The 17,337-nt window shown below is 41.6% G+C and overlaps 1 protein-coding gene and 1 long non-coding RNA gene across 29 annotated transcripts in view; one reads left to right on the forward strand and one right to left on the reverse strand.

Moving 5' to 3' along the window:
• Positions 1 to 17,337, forward strand: part of ZFHX3 (zinc finger homeobox 3) — a 527,663-nt gene that overhangs the window by 123,771 nt on the left and 386,555 nt on the right. For 2 of the 28 annotated variants that reach the window (XM_077888906.1, XM_077888822.1), the window contains one exon: positions 1,085 to 1,195. The exons of 25 other annotated variants lie outside the window; for them this stretch is intronic. The gene's annotated coding sequence lies outside the window, so the exon portion shown is untranslated. Of the gene's footprint in view, positions 1 to 1,084; positions 1,196 to 7,268; positions 7,448 to 17,337 lie in introns of those variants that run through there. One more of the 28 variants, XM_077888964.1, reaches the window with a different exon arrangement.
• LOC144304854 (uncharacterized) lies at positions 10,931 to 16,447 on the reverse strand. Its single transcript, XR_013371850.1, has 3 exons — positions 15,862 to 16,447; positions 12,592 to 12,718; positions 10,931 to 11,199 (listed from the first exon to the last, which is right to left on the reverse strand). It is a non-coding gene; the product is annotated as an uncharacterized LOC144304854 (long non-coding RNA).

The following is a 17,337-nucleotide window of genomic DNA, read 5'->3' on the forward strand; positions in this document are numbered from 1 at the left end:
ATTATACACAACTGGTGAATTAATATCCTGAGTACTTCCACTAAGACATCAGGCTAATAATTTTTGGTACTTTAGATAACCCATGATGGGTCCCAGAGGATCCTGAAACCAAGAATCTACATTTTTCCCAGTAAGAATGGATTTTTTTTTTAACTTTTAGCTTTCCATAGTTTAATGTAACAGCTTCCAGTACTGGACGACTGTAAGCAGAGCTGAAGAAGGAAAGAAAGTCCTATTGACACAGAAATCTGTTCCCCCACATATGAGATAACACACATGGTTAAGGCTGTAAATGAAACCAAGGACCTGGCAAAGGTGGTAAAAGATAAAATGTAGGAAGAGGGAGGGGCTATATTAGAGGAAGTTTTAAAAAAGCAATTTGAAGCAAGTCAATTCTAACAAAGACATTAAAATGAGGGTGAAAACTGGGCAGCTAGACGATTGTACGACATAGCAAATATAATTAATGTCACTGAATTGTAGACTAAAAGTGTCACATTTTATGTTATATATAGTCACACAATAAAAAAGTAAGTACACACACCAGAAAAATGAGACAGCTAAAATGTATAGCAATTTATAATAATGGTTTTATTTCAGATATGTTTTTTATATGACACATCTGCTTATGTCAGCATAGTGTTCATTGGGCATCTACTACGTACAAGCACTGTGTTTGGTATATTGTATCATGGTATGTAGCTATATATTTTTTTATACTCACATGATCATTACTGTTGATGACAGAATTGTATTACCCATGAAAGGGTAAATGTCTATCAATGCAATCATCATAGACCTATGGGCAAAGTACACTTGTCTTTATTGAAGCACAAGAAAGATAAGGACTTGACTTCAACATTGCTTGAAAAGAACCTTCTGCTTTAAACTTAGACAACTCAAGTATGAGCCAACCAGCATCTATATACTTATAAGATCCTTAGATCACATAGGTGATATCACCTTCATTTAGAAGCTTGGTTGCTTTTGGACTCCTCTGCATATTTAGGGAGAGGAAAGGGATAATGACTCTGTCTGATATAAATGATCATCTTAGAGTCTGTCCCCAACTCTCTTTCCCTAGCTGGAAGAGGAAAAAAAAAAAAAGGAATAAGAAAGGAATAAGAACAGGAGTAGTGATGCTTATAGAAGAGCTTCTTATAATGGGAAGGAGAATCAAGCAGACTTACCAAAGGTAGGCAGGTTATACTTTGGTTAAATTTGATTTTGGTAGCAACATTTAAAGCTTTGGTAGACACAAAAGTTTATTTTTACTGTAAAATGTAATGTATATTAGAAAGAGCACATACATATAGTTTAATGTATAATCATAAAGCAAATGAGTATGTAACTGCCTCCCAGGTCAAAGCATGGGACATTGACATCCCTTCAGAAATTCCAGCCCCCACTGTAAGTTCCTTCTTGATCATACCTCCTTCTCCAGTATTGATAACCATTTTCCTGAATTTTATGGTCATCACTTCCTTGCTTTTCTTCAGGGTTTTTGTTGTTGTTGTTGTTGTTGTTGTCATTTGTGTCTTGCTTCTTTTCTTGCTTCTTTTCTTCAACATGATGACTATAAGGAATGTTCTTCAACATGGAATGCATTCATTTTCTTTAGTCTAATATTCTGTTATGTAAGTAGTATGCACAGTATTGCTGTTGATGCATACGTGGTTGTTGCTGTGACATTTTTGTCCTGTGTCCTGTGCCCATGCTCACAGATTTCTCTCAGGTGGTACTTCTACTTGAGAAATCATTACCATCACCCTGCAGGTTCACAGATGATGAGGCTCCATCCTCAGAGTGTCTGATTAGATGGAACACGGGTAGCATTTGAGAGTTCACATTTCTAAGAAGTTCCCAGGTGTTGCTGATGCTATCAGCCAGGAATAGGGACCACACTTTGAGAGCCACTGATTTAAGTTATTGGGAGGGATTGGGGGGGGGAGGGTGGTCAAGGAACATGCATCTATTCAGCTTTACTAATTAACGAAAATCTGTTTTCCAAAATAGTATCAATATAGTATATGAGTATCCCATTGTTGTGTCACACCCATACCGACACTTGTTATTGCCAGAATTCAATCTTTGCCAAGTCAGGGGGTGTAGAAGTGGCCTCTCATTGTAGCTTATTTTGCATTTCCTTAATTCCAATGAATTTGAGCACTGACTGGCCATTTGGATTTTGTGTGTGTGTGTGTGTGTGTGTGTGTGTGTGTGTGTGAAGTCTCTATTCAGTCATCTGCCCATTTTTTGGTGGGTTATCTGTCATTTTCTTACTGATATGTCAGTTATATTTATTGAAAAAAACACGATAAAAATTTCATTAATGCTTAAAACTTTTTAAAAAGTCTCAGTATAGTTTATATGACAAAATCTCCTTTAGTAATAGCAAGAATGCGGTATGAAAGAAGTCATTAGATAGCCTCTCTTTTGCAGATGGATTCATGGAAAATAAGTTAAGGAAGTTTGCTCCAAACAAATTTTCTCCAAACTGGAAAGGCAAAGCCGCAGAGAGGAAATATCAGCATTCTTGATACGTTCACTGAGACTGTGGCTATAAGCACAAGGCCATCTTTAAATGATAATAATGCAACTGAAATAGATCATTCAAGGAAAGGAGAACTATTATTGAGGCCAACATGACCATCGACACTTGTTAGCTTGTCTCTGAAGAACAAAATTCTGAGCAGCCAAAGCTTAAAGTAAATGAAATCGTATCCAATTCTCAATCTAATGAAAATGCTTTGGGCTCTGGGCCAGAGAATAGATTCGAACCATGGATGGGAATTTTTTCAGGGCCTTAAATTTAAATGACTAAAATTATTTCTAAAGTACCATTCTACTCAATCTTTTGGAATAAAAACATGGCTTTCATTTTTTTAAAAAAACTTCATTTCAGTGTAAGGGTGGAATACAAGATCTTTACCCTTAGGTGGTCCAGAAAAGCAGATACTTCATTCTAGTGCATACTTCACATGGAGTAGATGCCTATTATAGCCACACACACTCCACATATAAATATACACACAGACACCTTATATATACAGTAAACATTCATATGTGTATACACACATGTACAAACACACATGCACATATATACACAGACTATTAAATACACATGTATATATGCACACACACATACTTTGTGAACAAAAACTTGAAGCAAATATGCATATATGTCAACTTAGTTTAAAAGGATTTTTCCATTCTGAAAACACTATGTATTATATCGTGAAAATATCTATAACCCTCAGTTTCTTAACCAGTCAAGAACAAAGGAACCATTTTAGAATTACTAGTTTAGGTAAAACTTAATTATCTAGGAACTGAAGGCATTTGAAAGTTCTAAGAGTGGAAAACTGTAGCTTATTTTAGGAATGTCATATCTAAAGAATATATAGGCTTGCTTTAAAATATAAGCATTTAGGGGCACCTGACTGGCTCATAGAAGAGCGTGTGACTCTTGATCTGGGTTTGAGCCCCACGTTGGGTGTAGAGATAACTTAAAAAAAAATTACTTTAATAAATAAACTTTTAAAAATGCAAACATTTAGAAGGAAAACATGTTGCTATGGCTCCCTCTCACTCTCTGGCTCTCACTCCCTTAAATAAATAAGGTAGAACTAACAGTAAGTATAGATAAATCAAGAGTTTGGGATCTGTATAGCTGGGAAACATCCTCCCCTGCCCCCATAGGAAGCGTAATCAAGCTGCTTCCTAAAGCCCTTCCCCTACCCACAGCAGCTCAGGGCTCAGTGGGTGGCAGTACCCAGCTGACTACTTGAGCCAGTCAGCCTAGATTCTGTATTCCCAATCCATTTGCCTCCAGCTTCCTGATCCCTGTTCATGATCATAGCTCCAAACCTGGGTGGGGAAGTTCTGTTTGGAAATACAGATTCATAAATCTGTGACTTAAGAGCCCATCATTGGTTAAGCCTTCTTCCTCCAAGCCCCTGGCCATGAGGAGGAAGCCTGGGCTCAGTGATCACCATCAGGCCCTGGTATTCAGGACACTTCATTTCTGGGACCTCCATGGACCAATGTGGATCAGCTCCCTCCTAGAATGTCACAACTCTGGGGCTTGGAATCAAGAGACAGAGGGCCACCTATCAGCCATTGAAGGGTACCTGGCCATGCCCCCCACCCTTACCATAGAACATTACCTGAACACCCTAGGACTGCTCAGAGGGGAGTGGATCTTCTCACTACGTTCTCAGAGAAGGGGACAGGGAATGCTTTGTGTTATGACACAGTATCTGCCACCCACAGCTACCTGAGGTCCATATCCCACTGGAGTATGTGCAATTACGGTCCAAGGCCAAGGGTCAAAACTTCTTGAAGTCCATGGATCTAATGGCAGCATAAGTGCATCTGCCATTCCTTCATACCTTATAGGGCCCTTACTTTTCTTACTATTTGACCTCTGTAATTATCAAGACTTTAAAGTATCTCTGATCATTGCAGAGTTGTGGTGACTTGTTTTGGAATAGTTAAATCAACATTAGGGACTACAAAATAGTGAGGTTTTTGGAGGTGCTGAAAGAGCCCATAGAGGAGCCAGCTTTAGACTGTACATATTCCCTTGAGCTCCCTTCAGCCCTTGTAGGGCCCTAAATGGGGTCTTCCATTTCTTTCCACACAATGTCCTAGGATACAATCCTCATTTATTTTCATAACCTTATCTCAGATGGCCGTCTCATTTGTGACATCTCTTGATTTATTCGTGTATTTATTCATCCAACAAACATTGATTCGGTCGGTGTTTCCTATTTGGCTGACAATGTTGAGTAGTGGAAATCTACAGATGAATAAAATATAGTCCCTTTCCTCGATGAACTTACAGCTCACCATAGGAGACAGATAAATGAATTAACAGTTAAAGAACAATATAGTAACTGCTGTTAGCTTTGGGCGAAACAGAGACAGAAGCTTCTAAATCAGTTATCATGTCCAAGAGAAAACAGTTTGACCACTTCTGGCACCCATCCTCTTTTCATAGGATTTCCAGGCATAGGTTGCTGAGAATAACCAATTTCAGGTCATGCCCGCGTGGAACTAGGATCATGTTGATGTGCGTGGCTGTGACATCCACCTACAATTGTAGAACTTCCATTCTCACTCAAAATCTCCCTCAGGCACTCTAGGAAATAACCCACAGGGACTATGTCAAGTGTATTTACATACGTCCTCTCTGTCCCTGATCTCTGAGTCCTCTACCACATAACAGCCTCTGAATGTGCCTCATTCTGCCACTGTCACAGCTGCTCTGAGGGTACATGGCTGCCATCCAAGCAAAAGCACTGCCTCCAGTCATTCCCAACACTGGAGGCATTGCTCTCTGCCAGCTTTTCCCCACTGCCAAAACTGGGGATATCCCATATCACTGTGCCAGTCACCAAGGAGAATCTGTTGAAGCTGGCACTGATATGGCATGAGAACCCATGTCCACTTCAGGTTGAAATTTCTCATTTTTGTTCTACATTCAGTTATCTTGGTCCCCAAGTGCTCCTGGCTCCCATGTCGCACTACTCAAAATGGCTCTATGTGAAACTCGCTCATGAGCTTTTAACTTGTCACCAAGACTCAGACCTGTGTCTGGGCTTTGGCCTGGAAGAAAGAAGAATGAAGGATCATCTTCACGGGAAGATATCCTGTGCCCCAAATCTGCCCACCCTATTTATTACCCTGTCATTCTTCTTGAGTCAAGTTTATATGCCTGACCTTCTCCTCAGGACAACTATTTTTCTGGATGATTTCTTCATCTGCTACTCAAATATGCTGCCAGCAGATCTTTCCATAACTCTCCAGCCACACCCAGGGGTGTGGAATTCCCTGTGGATGCTGCTATTAAATTTTAGATCTCTGTTGGTATGACAGGCAAGGTTTCCTGTTAATTGTGAATGACAGGCAAGTGGAGGAGCTCTCTATCCTCCATTTCTCAATTCAGATATTCTCAGGTACCCTCTAAAATAGTGGCAGCTGAATTAAGGAGATATCCTAGAAACCAAGAAGAATTTCAGATCTAGAAGCATCAAATACTATTGGACAAGCACTGCCATTTCCCATCCCTCCCAGGGGCCAACATACCCAAGATAGCCTTCATGAGTATCACATGCTAAAAAATATATAAGAGCCTATATCCTGCTTATGCAACTTTTCCTTTCAAGAGAGGGCAGCCTTGCATGATGCCATTACCTCCAAGAGCTCCTGCCCATCAGTGTACCATTTAAACCTGAACTGGAAGATGGCTTCCCATCCAATAGAGACTAAATGTTGGAGAGACTGACATTCCTGAACTTCCATACATGTCACTTTAGCAACTTTCCTATCTGTTATAGGGCTTTTATTTTCACTTAAATACAGGTAAGTAAATAGCTGCTAAATAGTTGGATTCTGGATAAGTGAGATGCTGCATAAAGCCAAGCTAAGTCACTGAACAGACTATACCAAAAAAAAAAAAAAAAAAGCATTGTGCTGGATGCTTATATGTATTCATTGTGATCTTTTTTTATTCCTGGAGAATGATGGAACTGCTGAAGCAAAATCCATTGAAAGCTATTCACAATTTAGCATTCACCATCATATGGAAATGTCAGTTTCACTAACAAAAGAAATATTAGAGACATGTTTAATATAAAATGCAAATATAATAGCTTGGTAGGCTGGATAAGTTAGCAGTGTTTCACTTAAACCTATTACCTTGGTGGATTAAATACAGTTCCAGATCTTTTGCAAAAAGGATATTCTGATGAAGTTACATCTTATACCAGCTTTTGTGGCTTATCAGTTCAGTTGCATATAAGTAGAAAGAGGACAAAATAAGAGTGGGATACAGCCATAGAGAAATAGGAGGATCTGCCCCACAGAACTTCCAACACCCACAAAGAAATACTGTTATTTGCTCAAGATTAATTATGAATAATTATGAATAATTTGTAGCAAAGATTAATCTGTCACGTGATAAAATAGGTGAGGGTGCACCAATTCTACCAGACTTGCCTAACCACTTCCAAATTTTGATACTTGCTTGTGTAACCCAATTCAGCTGAACAGAGGTGGGCCCAGCCTGACCTGTGAAACTGGCTCTGCCTTAGTGCTTCTGTAGCCATGTGGGGTACCCGGTTCCCTTAGCTGAAACCCCACAACAGCAGACCCCTCCCTCCTGTGACTGTCACACACTCCAGACTATGACCTCATCTTCACCTCCAGGACTCAAATGCACATCATGCCTTGTACATGGCTTTTGTTTTTTTTTTTATAATTACCATGTCCTGCTGGATATAACATCTTACTTAAATGCCACATAATTTATCATTCTGTGGCACTACCCAGTACCTTCAAGAGCTCCTAGAGGATTAGCTTCCCTCATCTCCCATCCTACACCTCCACACCAATGGAAGTATTCTGGCTCCTGAAACAGCACACTTTGTACCTCCACTCGGTAAGACAGGCTTGGTGGAAATTAACCAGCCCCATCCATTTTGTCCAGACCAGTTCTCTTGTCCCATCATTGCAGGATCACTTATAAGCTTTGAGGTTTATACCTCAGATGGCATTTCCCTGTGGGCTCTTCCAAAGGAGCATCTTGCAAATTACTGCAGAGAACTACAAAATAACCAAACCCTTTTTAAAAGAGCATTCCTTCTGTAGCTTCTGTGATTCTTTTTGCTTTGTATTACATTATTATACTGGGAATATGATTTGTTCATAGCTATATATATATAGATAGATAGATATTTATATTTTTATATACAGTCAAAAAATATGAAGAGATTATGCTCAGCGATTCCTGCTCTAAAATACTCTATTTGCTGTTGCTACTAGCAGCAAGTCTGCCAAAGAAGATAATAATCCATAGAGCAATGGTTACCAGTCTATTGGATAAGGAAGAAAAGGTGGGAGACAGATGATATTTGTAAAAAGAGGTTCTAGAAGGGAAACATGGGCACAAAGGACTTCACTGAATAGTTGTGAACTGGACTTCAGAGAGCTGTGTTCCACTTTTGATTCTGCCCTAACTAGCTGTGGAATGCTACACTGGCTAATCCTGTTCAGCCTGTACAGTGGTTAATCCTGTGTAGCTTCTGCACAAATGGAAGTTGCCCTAGATCAGGTCTTTCAACTCTGGTCTTCCATGTTTCCACAACTATGTACTATCCAGATGTCAGGGCAGATGGCTAGTTAGGAATCTAGAAAATTGTAACAAAAGCAACAATTACCAATTCTCATTTTCATAGTATTTTCTGCCAGACTTCAAGCTCAGCACTTTACATAACATTATCTCGTTTAGTCCTCACAGACATTTCTGGAGGTTTGTCTCATGGTCCCCATTTCCCAGAAGAGGGAACCGCTCTCAGTGCAATTATCCAATTCCATTAGGATGGCAGCAAGAATACATAACAGAGCTGAGATTCCAGTCCTGTTAGAACCACCTCCAAGCTCACTTGTAGTGAGACACCGTAAGAAGTTCCAGAACCTCTTCTCATCACTCAAGATCTGAAATCTTGCCAAGCTTTCCCTTCCCTCTACACTCTAAATTCCTGATTTACCCCTTCTCCTGACTTCTAAAACGCTTATGTGTCTGTGCCTCTGGCTTGTGTGAAAGGGTAACATAGAGTTCTTCATCCATTCTTTGCAACCCGATGGGAATCAATAAGAAAACAGCAAAAATAGAACTTCTGAGCAGCCGCTTGCAAGATGAAATATAAGTGAAGATATGACCCAAAGAGGGCAAGACTTAGCTCAAAAGAATGGCTTTTTAAGACAGTCATATAAAATCCTCTTAATATAGGCAAAGATACCTAACATGAGTCAATTGTAATTTTGCTGAGGCCACCTTTAAATCATAAACACCGGGTGGGGGTGGGGTGGCAGTGGGAGATTTCACCTACCTGGCAATGAGGTCTAAATAATTGCCCAGCCTTCACATGTTATCAGAGTAAACCAGTTTTGTTTCTTTGGGGAAAATGTGCCATCCCACTCCCAACAATCTGACAACTTCTAGTGAGTGGTAATTACGTATGTGAAGAGTTACAAGAAAACGAAGGTGATCCTTTGCCAGAAAGAAGTTTTGTAAAATTAAGGAATGAACTCCAAAGTCAGAATTGTGCTTGGAACAAGGTCATCATAGCCTCTACTTGGAAATAAGCAAAAGCTCTAATGTTTTATCAATATACTCTGGTAGTACAGTCAATCTTCATCCACAGATTCTATACTTACAAATTCACCTCTTCACTTCAATTTATTTGTAACCCACACAGAAATACTTGCAGTGCTTTCATGGTCATTTGTGGATATGTACAGAGAAGGAAAAATTTTGAGTCCCCCTGCATGTACATTTCCAGCCGAGGTTGAATGAGGCAACACTCTGCTTTCCTGTTTGAATTTTCATACTGTAGACAGGTGTTTTATTCCCTGTGTATTTAGTGCTACATATTTCACACCTTGTGCTTTTGGTTTACTGTATAAAATGACTCCTAATCATAAATGCAGAAGTGTATAGTGTTATTAAGTGAGAGCAGGCTGTGATGTGACTTACCGAGAAAGCACATGTATTAGATAAGCTTCCACCAGGCAAGAGTTATAGTGCTATTAGCCATGAGTTCAATACTAATGAACTAACAATATATATTAAATAAGATATCTTTAGGGGTGCCTGGATGGCTCACTTGGTTAAGTGTCCAACACTTGATCTCAGCTCAGGTCTTAATCTCAAGTTTGTGAGTTCAAGTGCTGCATTGGGGTCCACACTGGGCATGGAGCCTACTTAAAAAAAATTTTTTTTAAGAAAAAAGAATTTTTAAATAAGGTTAAATAAGGTGTCTTTAAACAGAAACACACATAAAACAAGGCTATGCATTGATCACTTGACAAAAATATGACAACCAGAGGCTCAAAGGAACCTAACCCTGTACTTCTCCTAGGAGCAACAGTTCAGTATTTACTAATTCAGAGTCTCTGTGGACTTTTTTTTTTTTTTTTTATGATAGTCACACAGAGAGAGAGAGAGAGGCAGAGACACAGGCAGAGGGAGAAGCAGGCTCCATGCACCGGGAGCCCGACGTGGGATTCGATCCCGGGTCTCCAGGATCTCTGTGGACTTTATAGAACATAACTACCATGAAAAATGAGAACTGGCTATATTTACAACTTTAGGAATTCTTAATGATGTCTTGAGCTATTTCTTGGGACTATCAGGGGACTGTGGACCTAACGATTTCATGCCATTTTCTGCTTCATGAAAGATGGGAATTTACAAAGCCATCCTTATTCTTCCTCCTATGGTAGGCAGCTTTCATCCCTATTCAATTCAACCAGTATTAATTGAGTGTGCCAAAACCTAGTGCTATTGGAAGATATGCAAAAGAAGCATTTAGCAGTCTGACCTCAAGGGATTTTTACCTTTGTTAGAAAGACCAGGTTTAATGTGGCAGATATAGCCAGGTCCAAAGCAAAGTGGAAACATCTTAGAAATGGCAGGGAGAAGAACAAGCTCCCTGAGGCATAACCTAAGGGAAACAGGCTATTTTTCTAATAGTAACCTTGAACTGTTAATTTAGCGTTTCCTCCAGGAACTCTGCAAAGGAAGTTCAGCTTTAGCCAAAGCTTCTAATTAACTCCAAAGTCTCTACCACATCAGCAAACACCTAAAGACCACCCCAGTGTTCATTTCTCACCTGACAGAAGTCAAAAAACTGATGTAAGTGAGAATTGCACCCTAGGAAATCTTTTTTCACCATGGGAAACGGTTGCTGTATTTCCCTCATTTTGATGATTTGGGGGACCCGTAATCTTATAGCAAAAAAAAAAAAAAATAGCATTTATGATACTCAGAATAAAAATAGTAACATTAATTTATTAGACACCCAGTATATAGTAGAACCTGTGCTGTGTTCTGGGAACACAGAAATAAAAGTCGTGGTCTCTACCTTCCAGGGTCTCATAGTCCAAAGAGAAGAACCTGATTATTGTGCCAGTGGAAAAAATGCTGTGAGACAGGAGGCCGGGGTAGGGGGTTTGTGACAGCACATAACCTATTGTGGCGGTTTGGGGCAGAGGGTAATGCTTCTTGCTGGAACAGAATCTTGAAGGTGAAAGAGTTGACCAAATGACAGAAGTAGAGGTGAACATCCAAAAGGTGGGAACGTTGTATGAAACCCTCGAGGCATAAAATAGTCATGGGTATTCCGTGACCTGTAGCACAAAGTAGGAAATGGAAGAATTTTAGGAAAGAGGGCTAGGAAGATGCAAGATCTTCATCATGAGGAGCCTTGAAGCCCAAGTTAGAAAGCTCAAATCCACTGAAGGTTCATAGAGGCAAGCGAAATAGTTCTATTTGCACTTTCTGTAGATCAATTAGAAGTCATACAGAGAATGCATTGTGGGCTAGGCTCCTCTGAGAATGAAGAGAACAGCTGGGCTGGTAGAAAAGCCAGTGGAGAAATAAACCAAGAAAGGAGTGGTCAGAATGTGGTAAAAGAGAATGGTTAGAGCGGAATTAGGAAAGCTGAATTAGAAAAACCTGAAGAGTGTGTTGCAATGAAAGGTGTGCGGGAGAAGGGTTGCTTAAGGAGGAGAGGGTTTGGGGATGATGAGGAGTTAGGAGTGTATTGAGTTAGGACTGCCCAAGCTGATAGCAGCCAGATACCCAGAGCCGAGCTAAGGAGAGTGGTTTGACCTGGAGATGAGAATTCCAGGAGATGATCAGTTTATAGATGAGTGTCAAAATCAAGGGTTTACGTTTATACAAGGCAAAGTATGTCCAGTTGAGAATAGAAGAGGACCAAAGAAACACTTTTTGGGGAGTACTGATATTAAAGGTGTTAAAAAAGACACTAAGTCTGAGATGAAGCAGCCATACATGAAGGAGGAAATCCAGCATAGAATAGTGTCAGATAGGAAAGAGGAGAGTATCATGGAGAAGGGGGTGATCAACAGAATTTAACTGCAGGGAAGGAAAGCACAGTTGAATGAGTAGAAATGAAAGCAGAGGGCTTTGTTAGAGATGCAAAAGAAAGTGAAGCACTAAAAACGGCAAATGTAGGCCAGTCTGTGGGTAAACTTGACTTTCGAGGGAAGGAGAGAGATAGGCACAGATAACAGGAATGGAAAGCTAAAGATGGTTTCTGCGAATGCCAGTTGGAACTGAGCAGTGGCTTTTAATTGCTGGCAGGATGTAAGGAGCACTTTCAAATTGCACGTGACTACCAATTACACAGATTCCAAGATGAAAACCGTGTAATAAGGGTGTCCGGTAGGGGGATGAGAGAGGATGGAGAACAGAAGAAGCCTCGGGTGAGAGATTCTGAAGAGGACATTCCTAGGAGAACCTACAAAGAATAATAAAATGGCATCAGATTAAGACTCAGAAGATCCATGAATGCCTCTTACTAGTTTTCAACCTTATACAGTTTTATCACCTCCCAGAGCCTGAGTGTCCTCATCTGTAAAATAAGCTCAATACTATCTGCCTTGCCAGGCTCTAGTGAGAATTAACCAGGATAATATGCATGGAGAGCACTTTGGAAATTGCAAGACCCTGTTAAAATTGTATGAGAAGAGGGGGCCCTTCTTGCTGCCCTTTACCATTTGCTGAGGTGTCTCTTCCTGCTGAGGTTATTTCAGGTGCCATGGGAAAACTTCCAAACTATATGCAGGATCTCTCTTCTGGGGATTTCTATCTTTTTTTCCTACCCACTTGAGATGTAGAGTTCTGTGGATGAATAAGAAGAAAAATATATTTTAATTTCCTTTAAATATTAGCAAAGCACTAATCACTAATGGTAACAAAAGATGGAGATACATATGAAAATATGCAAATACATTTCTAGGTATTTAATCTTCCTAGTTATGGTCTTTATAAAAAAAATCTTTAAAAAAATATCTTTGTAGAGATCACTACCTTAGAAAAAGATGGCATTTCATCATGCCTGCTAAGATGCCAGTGACCACAGGGCAAGTACACCATCCCCTCTTTATTGTTTTAAATTAGCACTTTCCTCTTGGTCTAACAATATATACAGTCCCATTGATATTCGCCTTGTAGTTGCTAATATCTATATATTTTTAACTGAAACAAACTAAAATATTTCATAGAAAGACTGGGCATCAAGAAAATATAAAACAAAACGAACATACTTAGATGCTAGGTATTTTGAACCAAAGCATAGATTGCAAAGTGGCATGCTATGGACCAAGACCACCTTCAAAAATATATTTTGTTTGACCCAAAGATCATTGAGAGAAAAAACAAAACAAACTTTGAGCCAGTATTTCAAAATCAATATAGTTATATTTAAACACACTACCAATACCTACCGCCCCTTAAAACATTGGAAGATGAGGCAACATAAAGCACAGCTTTTCTTCCCCTTAACAGAAGTGAGTGGCTCTGTTGCCACTTCATCCCAAGCTCTACTCTTCCCTATTGCCTCCTCAGGCTGGTGCCCGCAGGTCCCTGAAGTATGTCGGACAGTATGACCCCTGGTATAAGGCAAACCAGTACAATGCACAATACAAAGGAAAAGAAGAAGTTTGTTTCCAAGGATAGATTGGCTAAGAGAAAGAAAAAGGAAACAAACTTTTGCCAGCCCGAATACTGGTAGCGAGTGCCTGCCCAATTCTTAGCTCTTAAACAGCATTCTATCTGTATTACTATGGGGCTCTGCAGAAGTACAAGTCAAATCTTCCTTGTGAGCGTATGATAGAGATTAAAATAAAAGCAGCTACTTCCTCTGGGAAGAGTCTAATGCATAGCCCAAAAGAAAAATTTGTATTACTTCAGAAGCTGAGGCAATTTGCCAGAAGATCCCAAAAGGCTCTTCCTATCCTCACAAGGTCAAGAAAATTTGATAACCGCTGATGGAATGGAAAGACATCTGGTAGACCACACTTAGAGTTAGGAAGATAAAGCTCATCTCTAAGTTTTATTAATACAGACATACTGGCCATGGCTGGTCTTTGCCACAGAGAAGAAATTCCCAAGCAGTGCATTCTTGGGCTCTCATCAAGTGGTCTGTTGTCTGTGGAATTTCCTATTCTCCAGCCCCAGAGCAGAAATCAACCCCCACCCCACCCCGGCTTTGGCCGTCATGAGGTTTAAAGAGGATCATTTGTTTTCATTACAGCCCCTTGAAGCCCTTCCTTCCCTCCTCATTAATGAATTTCCAGTCTTTCATCAAAAAACAAAAACAAAAAAACAAACACAAAAAAGGACCTAACAGAGGACATGGTTAAGTGGCTGGCGCGCATGGCGACGCCGGCTTTAAAGAGAGTAGACGGCCATTTACTGATCGCAAGGAGGGGTTGACATCCTTGGTTAGTATGCTAATTTCTTCTCTTGCATTTAACATTCAGATCAGGTCTGTACAGGCCCTCCAGAGCCGCAGAGCCCGGGCATGGGTGGCTGTCTGCCTCACAGCGTTGAGCATTCTCGGCATGAATTACAGAAATGCCCAAGCATTCTCTCTTGCTCCGACTTCGTTCTCTTTTTCCCTCCCTCTCGGAGGGACACACAGACACAGAGCCACACATAGGTAAGCACACACCACGCATAGTGCCACCATCCACACGCACACACACACACACACACATACACACACACACAAGCATAGGCGCACACACACATAAACACTATAGACACAGGTCTCTATGAATGCTGAAGAAATGCCACGCAAGGTGCCCGAGTCATCCATGACTGGCTTAATTCCTCCTCCTTTTGGTGTCCAAGGCACACTTCTGCAGGATAGATTTCTCCTGCTCCAGAAATTCGCCATGTATTGGGGAGTCCACATTTAAAAAGCAACATGAAGAATCAAACCCCAACCAGAAGGAGGACATCTTATCTATTGACCTTCCAGTCCCAGAAATCCTTAAAAAAAAAAAAAAAAAAAAAAAACCAACTCCATTCATGTGAAAAAGGACCAGATAGCTCGGTTAACTGAATACCCAGAAAGAAAGAAGATCCAGCTCATCACTTTATTCCTTGAGGTCTCCACCTTGTCATGTGTGTTTGGAAACCTGTATTAAAAGGGTCCTACTGGTGACCCGTTTGGGATTCACCAAGCCAAGGCCGGGTGACAACAGAAGAGGAACCCCAAACTATCTCCCCCATTCACATGGCGGTTCAAATGGCAAAGACAATCGCCTGGCATGATTGCCAGAAGCCCAGTCTACGGAAAACTGGATTTCCTCAACCTCCTTTTTTCCAGAATATTTTTGTAACCTTGCAGCAGCTTCCTGGAGACACACAGAGAATCAGCAGCTCCTATTATCAGAAGGCACATTTAGGGGTTGCTTTTAATAAACTGGAGCAATTTTGAACAAGCAGGAGCTCCAATTAAAAGGAAAGGACAGGTTGGTTTTGTTTTTTGTTTTTTGTTTTTTTTACTGTTTTGTTTCCTTAAAGTGTGGCATAGCTGTGTAACCTGGCATGCCGTGGCTCCTTCCTGGGGACACCGGTGGTCCCTGGTCCTGTCCCCTGGTGCCCGCACAATATTCCATATTTGGCCGAGGAACCCCGGGCAATTCCTATCGGAGCCTCCGACAGGAGTAAGGGGTGTTTCCTCTGAGCTGCAGACTTGATTTGCCTCGATTTTTTTTTTTTTTTTTGGCTCTGGTCCAAGATGTTTTCCTGTCATCATTTCACTGTCTTTTCCTGTAATCCCTTTTTTAAACATTGCCAACAATTAGTCGATTTATCTCCACCACCATCACCACCACCACCCCCACCTCCATATCCACGCAAACACACACTCCACTAAGCCCCATCACTGTCTTGTTTTGCCTTGAAGTATAAGAAATTACAGCTTCTCATTAGCTGGAGAGCACGTTTGGAACGGCTTTGTGTTTACTCACTTAGTAAGTGATGCTGGCTTTTTTAATTATTCTCCCTCCGCGTGCCATCAGAGAGCAGCAAGCTGTTCCAGCCAAACCAAGCGACTGCGTATCCTCCGCAAGGCAGTTGGAAGCAATCGTGTTTTACCTCCCTGGTGCTGCTTTCTTCCTTCCGTTGTCAGCAAGCCAAGGAATCCCCCCAAAGCTCTTACGTAGGAGATACCAAAACCGTGAGTCACGTCTCAGTCCCCGAGCAGAGGGAGTCCGCTGCGTGAGGCACAGAGCAGCACACCAGGATGGGGCTCTCCTCCAAGCCACCGAGATCCCGGGACCCAGACGCCCATCGCCACTTGGTGTTTCTTGCTATTGCTCCCTCTTGCTCTTCCACCCCGGGTCCCTTCCTTCGCCTTCGAGCGCCTTCCTCTTTTTCTCTTCCTTTCTGTGTTGCCGTCAGCCGCACACCCAGCAAGAGCTGGGTCCCTCTCGCCTCCTGTTATTTTTTTTTTTCCCCTGCAGCAGGCTTTGGCTGCTACCTCTGCAAGCTGGATCACCAAAGACACACGACTCACTCACAATGAATAATCAATACAGATATTGATCTGCGGAAAATGTTTGTAAATTCCTGAAAGGGAATCAGGAGCAGGGGGCAGGGAGGCTCGTGGGGGACGACGCTGGAGTGCTCGTGGCGGTAGCAAGCAGAACTTCATTTGGATCCCAGGTCTTGCAGGCTCCGAGGTGACGGTACCGGAATGCGTGCGAACGAGGGTGTGCGCGTGTGAGTGCGCGTGTGCCGAGGCTGTTGTGCAGTCTCCTTTCTCTACAGCTGCTCTCCCCGAAGAATCAAGAGCCAAATGGTCGGGAGCCCCCGTCAGTGCCATGTCTTGGCTGCGGGCCAGCACTGTTTTGTTTTCATTATCACACGCTACTTTGCAATTTGCATAAATACAGGGTTATTTTTTATCGTGTCGCCCAAAAGATAGAGAGAGAGAAAAAAAATAGAAGTCTTTGTTGTGTGCAAGAGGGGCTTGCCGCCTACTCATCATGGCTAAGGATTTAGTGTATGTCGAGGGCTCCAGAAGAAATGCGGCCAAAGAAGTAGCAATCACAGGGAGGAAAGAATGCAGGAGAGACAAAAAGAGGACTTTAAAGAGAACTGCAGGGCGCTCAGCTTGGTGGAACCAAATATTAGGGATGCATTTTCGTCCATAGAGAAGGGGTAGAGAAAGAAGAAAGGGCGCCAAGGTCTAACCAGTGCCCTGCAGGACACAGGCTCCGCTCCGGCAGCTGGAATGGACCATTTGTTCTTGGTGGGAAAGGTACACGGGCCATTGAACACAAACTTGCTTTGTCCTGCCCTCATCCGAAACCTAGAAAGAGCAGGAGCAGAGGAAGCATTCCCTCAGAGCACTCTACGCCAATGGTTTTCCAGTAGGCAAGGAGTTTGGGACCTTGGGCTTTTATCCCAGAGCCGCATCCCTTCCACTGAGCCTCCTGCAT

This window comes from Canis aureus, chromosome 3 (assembly GCF_053574225.1).
Source record: "Canis aureus isolate CA01 chromosome 3, VMU_Caureus_v.1.0, whole genome shotgun sequence".
NCBI lineage: Eukaryota > Metazoa > Chordata > Mammalia > Carnivora > Canidae > Canis > Canis aureus.